The sequence below is a fragment of the Sinocyclocheilus anshuiensis genome, unplaced genomic scaffold (assembly GCF_001515605.1).
Source record: "Sinocyclocheilus anshuiensis isolate Anshui unplaced genomic scaffold, SAMN03320099.WGS_v1.1 scaffold1328, whole genome shotgun sequence".
Lineage (NCBI taxonomy): Eukaryota > Metazoa > Chordata > Actinopteri > Cypriniformes > Cyprinidae > Sinocyclocheilus > Sinocyclocheilus anshuiensis.
Window position 1 is genome coordinate 1,068,896 of NW_015548192.1, and position 6,104 is coordinate 1,074,999.

The 6,104-nt window shown below is 33.6% G+C and overlaps 1 protein-coding gene across 2 annotated transcripts in view; it reads right to left on the reverse strand.

The window, feature by feature from the left end:
• LOC107653122 (serine/threonine-protein kinase H1) overlaps positions 1-4,977 on the reverse strand; it is a 14,579-nt gene extending 9,602 nt beyond the window's left edge. Inside the window, exon 1 of one of the 2 annotated variants that reach the window (XM_016439759.1) lies at positions 4,956-4,977. The gene's annotated coding sequence lies outside the window, so the exon portion shown is untranslated. Of the gene's footprint in view, positions 1-3,597; positions 3,709-4,955 lie in introns of those variants that run through there. The other variant, XM_016439757.1, reaches the window with a different exon arrangement.
• Positions 4,978-6,104: the final 1,127 nt, after the last annotated feature.

Here is a 6,104-nt window from a genome sequence, read left to right on the forward strand (position 1 = left end):
AAATATTACCCCCATTATCACACTTCTTTTTTCATTACATGTTGCCCCAAAAACACATTAATATGCAAATTAGATTTAGTTGATAGATACATTGTATATAATGAGAAAACCCGTTTATGGCCATTTTACACACATTTTGCAGAAAGAAAAATGGTATATCAAATCATTCTGTTATAACATAGTTGAGAATCATCTTTATACAAAGTTTGGTAAAAAACAAAATCCTGAAAACTAAAAATGTATTGGTGATTTAAAAAATCTATTGTTTTTGCCTATGCATGTTCATTCATGTCTTTTTATTTTTTTAAAAAATTGAGTCCCGATGTCCTCTACCGAGGACATAGCATAACTTATGAATGAAATATTATTTTTTACATTTTTTTTTAATTCTCTAAACATTGTAAAGACATGAAAAAACTATTTTTTTCCTAAAAAGCTTTTCTCGGGTCTTAAGAGGATACACCATGTTTAATGGCATTTTGTCCAATAATCATTAAAATTTAAATGACAGTCCACTGAAGACTTGATAATTCCCATCCAGTTCATAAGGTAAAATTTCACAAAAGATGTCAGTTTTAACTCATAGACCAGAAATAGATTACCTAAAACAGATATGAACGCCTGTGAGATACTATAGTTTTTATTCATATTTTGAATGTTTTTATTTTTAGATTTTCCATTTTCATTTGAATTTCAGTAACATTACTAAACTAATAAAAATGAGAATGTTGCCTTGGCAGCTATCTGATATAAAATAGGTTTAAGTTTTTTTTTGTTTTTTTTTTTTCAATTTCAAAAAAGATGTCAGTTTTTACTCCTAGACTGAAAGTAGATTCAATTTTTTTTATGGGATATTTGTTTTGATCCTTTTTAGCTAAAAAGTAAAATAAATAAATAAATAAATACAATTCAATATGAACTCAAACATTTCTCCTCAAATTCTTCCAAAACCAAACCATCGAAGCTAAATCTAAGGAATGTTAGCAGAAGCTTCAAAGCAAAAGCTGATATTTAAATTCAACAATTACAGCCTTCATTAAGACTCATGCATTATAAAAGAGCAACAAGCAAGTCATAAAATCCCAATTACAAATCAGCCTAACACAGTAAATCCCACTGTATAAGTCACAAAGACTCATCAGAACAAGCCTGACAATTCTGTAAGATTCAGACGAAAATGCAATTCTTTTCTGAAGTTTCATTTCTGAAGTTCACGACTCCTGTGAGCTGTAGGCCTAATATATCTGCATAACAGCTGATCTTTAATCACAAAAAGCACAAAGCCATTTGCAATCACATTTAAGTGTGCTGTAAATGAAGCTGAAGAGAATGAGCTCATTTAAAAGAATCTTTTTGTGCAGCCTGATAATAATACTGCGGTGCATTGAGTCATACCGTCTGGATCCTTATTGGATATAATGAGAACACATCTGATGGGATTATACTGACACTTTAAAATAATATTAATATACTGTGCGCACCTTCAGATGGCCACAAGCATAAATTGATAAAGTTGAGGTTTAAACACTCTGCCTCGATGTCATTTTCAATGCCTCCACTAGAGTGCAATATTGAGTTTTCTATGTTCATGAAAGTTGATTGAAATAAATGGATGAAGAGTGTAATTAACTTGTTTTGACTGCTGCGATCATCCATCGTAATCCCCAGATAATCCCAACCTAATCCATTGCCTAATCTGAAACCTTAATTGCCATGGAAACCACACAATACCGAGGAGCCCAGCAATTATGGGCAGATTTACACTCATATGAAGTGCCTGTTGTGTTTTGCTTATGATGTCACTTATCAGGCAGCATGATAAATGCAGTCGACACACATGGCAAAGTGAATAATCGGACTTATTTACAATCGTTCAGATGGAGTTGGCAAGAGAAACTTGAATTATGAACCTTTGTATGGTACAAGAATTTATCATTGACAAACAGGAAATGAGCAGGAGGGGGATGTCAGCATCCTGTTTTATGAAATGCATCACTATATTACGCTCTTAACTGCTAGTGTAAAATCGATACGAGTTGGTCAAACAGTCTTGAGACTGAACAATCCAACGAAATGCACTGATATGCTCAAGCTGAAACAATTTAAAGTAGTTTTATCTTGGAAAAATAACAGCTGTGTCCGGAAGTTCAGAAACCTGGCTTACTATTTACTGAATACAGCATGCTATACCATGCATACCTCATTCTATTTTTTTTAAAATATGAAGTAAAACAGTAGGATTTATTCGGTGATGAATTAACCCTCTGATGTATGATGTCCACAAAAGTGGACAGATCGTTTTTAAACATTTAACATTTATGGTGTGATGTTACTTCCAAACCACCATGCGTGATCACCTTTGACCCTTTCTTTTAATTATATATGCCCTCATTACATTATTTCACACTTTAAATGCATGGTGACAGATATGCAACTCACTCAAAATTTGAAAAATAGTTTTTGTTATATATAAAATAAATGAATAAATAAATGCGCAAATGAATAAATAAACGTAATACTTTTTAATAAATTAAAATATTAATCAAATTAAATGAAATATTAAGTTATAAATTTATTCATGTTTGAAAGAAAAAAAAAGTATTAGCATATATTCCTTCATTTATTAATTAATGCAACAGATGGTTAAATAGAAGTACATTGTCACATGACTTTGCATGTGGCATCCAATTATTATCTTGAAAATAGATATGGCTATTTTATATTTTTCCTTCAATTTTGTGTTAATGTAAAGCTCTGGCAGTTTGATCAAATAATGAGTCAAAAATGACTAATTCTGGATGATAACTGTACAATCAAGTTGAATGCATTGCATTGTGGGATACAGACTATTATAGTTAAACTGAAGCAAAAAAATAAAAAATAAATAAATAAAAAAGTTAACTTAAAAATAAAATATATAAAACATTTTAAGTCAAGTCAAGTCACCTTTATTTATATAGCACTTTTAACAATACAGATTGTGTCAAAGCAATTGAACAGCATTAACTAGGAAAATAGTGTGTCAATAATGCAAAATGACAATAGTAAACACTCATTTTTCAGTTTCTATCTATCTATCTATATATATATATATATATATATATATATAGATATAGAATGCACACTTATTACGCATATTTCTTAATTTTTTATGACCATTGTGTAGCTGTATGACATTTGTTTGGTTGGGTGGGTTTTTGGAGAGATGCGGTGTATGTTAGAAATGAGCAAAATGGCTGGAATCACTTACAGCATCTTTAATACTGCTGGCACACACAAACACCGAATCCAAATTCTACTGAAAATAAAGTGAACTCGCTGTTCAGATGTTGCTCTCTCTCAGGCTTTTGTGCTCTATTAAACTGATTATTGCACACACTCCTGCTGCCACTGCATATAATCCACACTTACAGTGTGTGTGTGTGTGTGTGTGTGTGTTTATTGCCTCCACCATTAAAGTTTACACTCCTTCAGAGCAGCAACACAAAATGTGATGGAGAACCTGTACTTAGGAGTAGAAATGGAACGTAATGGAACATTTCTCTGTGACTACCAATAACAATCCCAGTTTTATTAAAACCCAAATCCGAATCTTACAGTCTTGGCAGTGAGATGATGAGTTTGTGGGAGGGCGGTCAGAGTGCAGCATGGCAGACGTATAACAAGGACTAATTCAGCCAAAACTGAAAAATCTGTCATCTTTTATTCACCCTCATGCTCTTCCAAACCGGTGTTATTTTTCTCTGTGGGACACAAAAGGGAAATTTGGAAGAATCTTCACATACATTAGAGTTTTTCCAGCCAACAATAATTCTGAATATTGAATCTGAATAGGAGTGTGACAGACATTCGCTCTTAAAGGGATAGTTCACCCAAAAATGAAAATTCTGTCATCAGTTACTCTGTTTCTTTCTTCTGTTGAGCACAAAAGGAGATATGGAAACATACTATGCAAGTCAATGGCTACCATCAACTCTTCGGTTACCAACATGCTTTGGTTTGTAACAAGGGTGAATAAACGACAGAATTCATTTTAAAGTTTTTTTTTTCAGGTGAACTCTCTCTTTAATACAGACCAAAATTTAATCTATCTCATGCAAAGCTATTGTATGGCTTCAGAAGATTGATGTGGAGTTGTATGGACAAGTTTTATGATGCATGTATGAAGATTTTTGTTAATTTTATAACTTGACAGTCATAATATTGAATAGCAAATATATGCGAAGATGGAAAATGGAAAAAAATAACATCACATGGGTTTGAAATGACATAAGGGCGAGTAAATATTGGCAGGGAAAAGTATGCATATCATTCAAAAGTTTGGGGTTGGTAAGATTTTTTTAATTTATTTATTTTTTAATTAGTCTCTTATGCCCACCAATACTGCATTTATTTGATTACAAATACCCCAATATTGTGAAATATTATTACAATTTAAGATAACTGTTTTCTATTTAATATATTTTAAAATGCAATTTATTCCTGCAATAATAAAGCAGAATTTCCAATAGAAATATGAAGGGAAAGTTTATTTGAAAAATAAATCTTTTGTAGCATTATAAATGTCACTTTTTAATATGCCCGTGCTGCAAATTATTAATTAAAAATCATTTAAAAAAATAAACATAAATTACAGACCCCAAACTTTTGAAAAGTTGCATATATCTTTAAAAGAACCCAAAATATTGATATCTGAAGGAACATTCTGACATTTTCCAGATAAGACATTTTCTATGTTTGTATTTTATGGACTCAAAAGTGCTTTTAGAGAGAAATAAATAATACTGGCTGAAGGCGCTGTCGTTAAAACGTATCCATTCATCCTTTGCCTTTAATGAACACTTCAAACTAAATGATGTGCTCGGAGTCTTACATATTAGCGAGACTTGTAATTGAAGAATTGATTGCAGGCACCGTAGTTCATTAGACATCAGTGGAGAAAAGGACTTATTTACCTTTCAGGTCTGTGCAAACTGGACGGACGAAATCAATCACTCGTTCCACCCACTCACCTGTTCTTCGCATCCATTTGCCTAGTTTTCGTTCTTTCCGCAAGGATCTGGTGAAGCTGTGTTTTTTCTGGTCATCCTGCTGAGCTGCTTCTGCAATAAGGAGCTGGGATGTGGCCCTGCGGCGTGAAAACTAAACTAATCAGCGTGAGGAGTGGGGCCGGATGCAGCAGAGACTCTTCCGTCACAGCAATGGCCTGTTTCTCTCGGGAGAGCCTGATGAATACTCTCATTTTCCAGCGGACAGTCCGTCGGAGGAACAGGAGCAGAGGGAGGTGGGGTCGGAAGAGGTCAGCGGACAAATAGGCCGTGACGCCTTGATTGAGCGAATCATGAACGTCGCACCAGTCGGTAAAAACTTGATTAAAGTGACGGATTGCGCTGCCTGCGTCCCTCGCTTTATGAAGCCGAGGAGATGCACGGCTCTCCAATGCGCAATTAATGGACGTGTCTGCTAATTGGTCTCTGCTGGTGTTGGCCTCGGGCGGAGCAGCAGGAGGGGTGGAGAGGAGCAGGACTATCAGATGAGGAGCACTGCAGGCGGATAACCAGCACGAGACATCCATCCGTTTATCAATCATGCTCTGCGGCAGTTCTGGATTGTATTTCAGGATCGAGATTTTGGACAAGAAGTGAGCCAACAGTTTATCAAACAAAAGTAAACAAAACTGTGCTGAAATCATAGATAAAACCTTTTATTCAGCAAGGATGCATTCAATTGATAAAATGTGACACTAAAGACATTTATAATTCAGAATAAAAAAAGAGCAAAACTATTTTCAACATTGACAATAATACGAAATGTGTCTTGAGCAGCAAATCAGCATATTTTCATGATTTCTGAAGGATCATGTGACATTGGAGTAATTATGCTAAAAATTTAGCATTGCACCACAGAAATAAATGCTATTTTAACATATATTAAAATGAAAAACAGTTGTTTCAAATTGTAATATTATTTCACAATATTCATGTTTTTACTGTATTTTTGATCACATTAATTCAGCCTTAGTGAGCATAAGAGGCTTTCAAAAACATTAACATTTATATATCAGTGTTATTTTATTTATACTATTATAGTTTTTTAAAGATTTT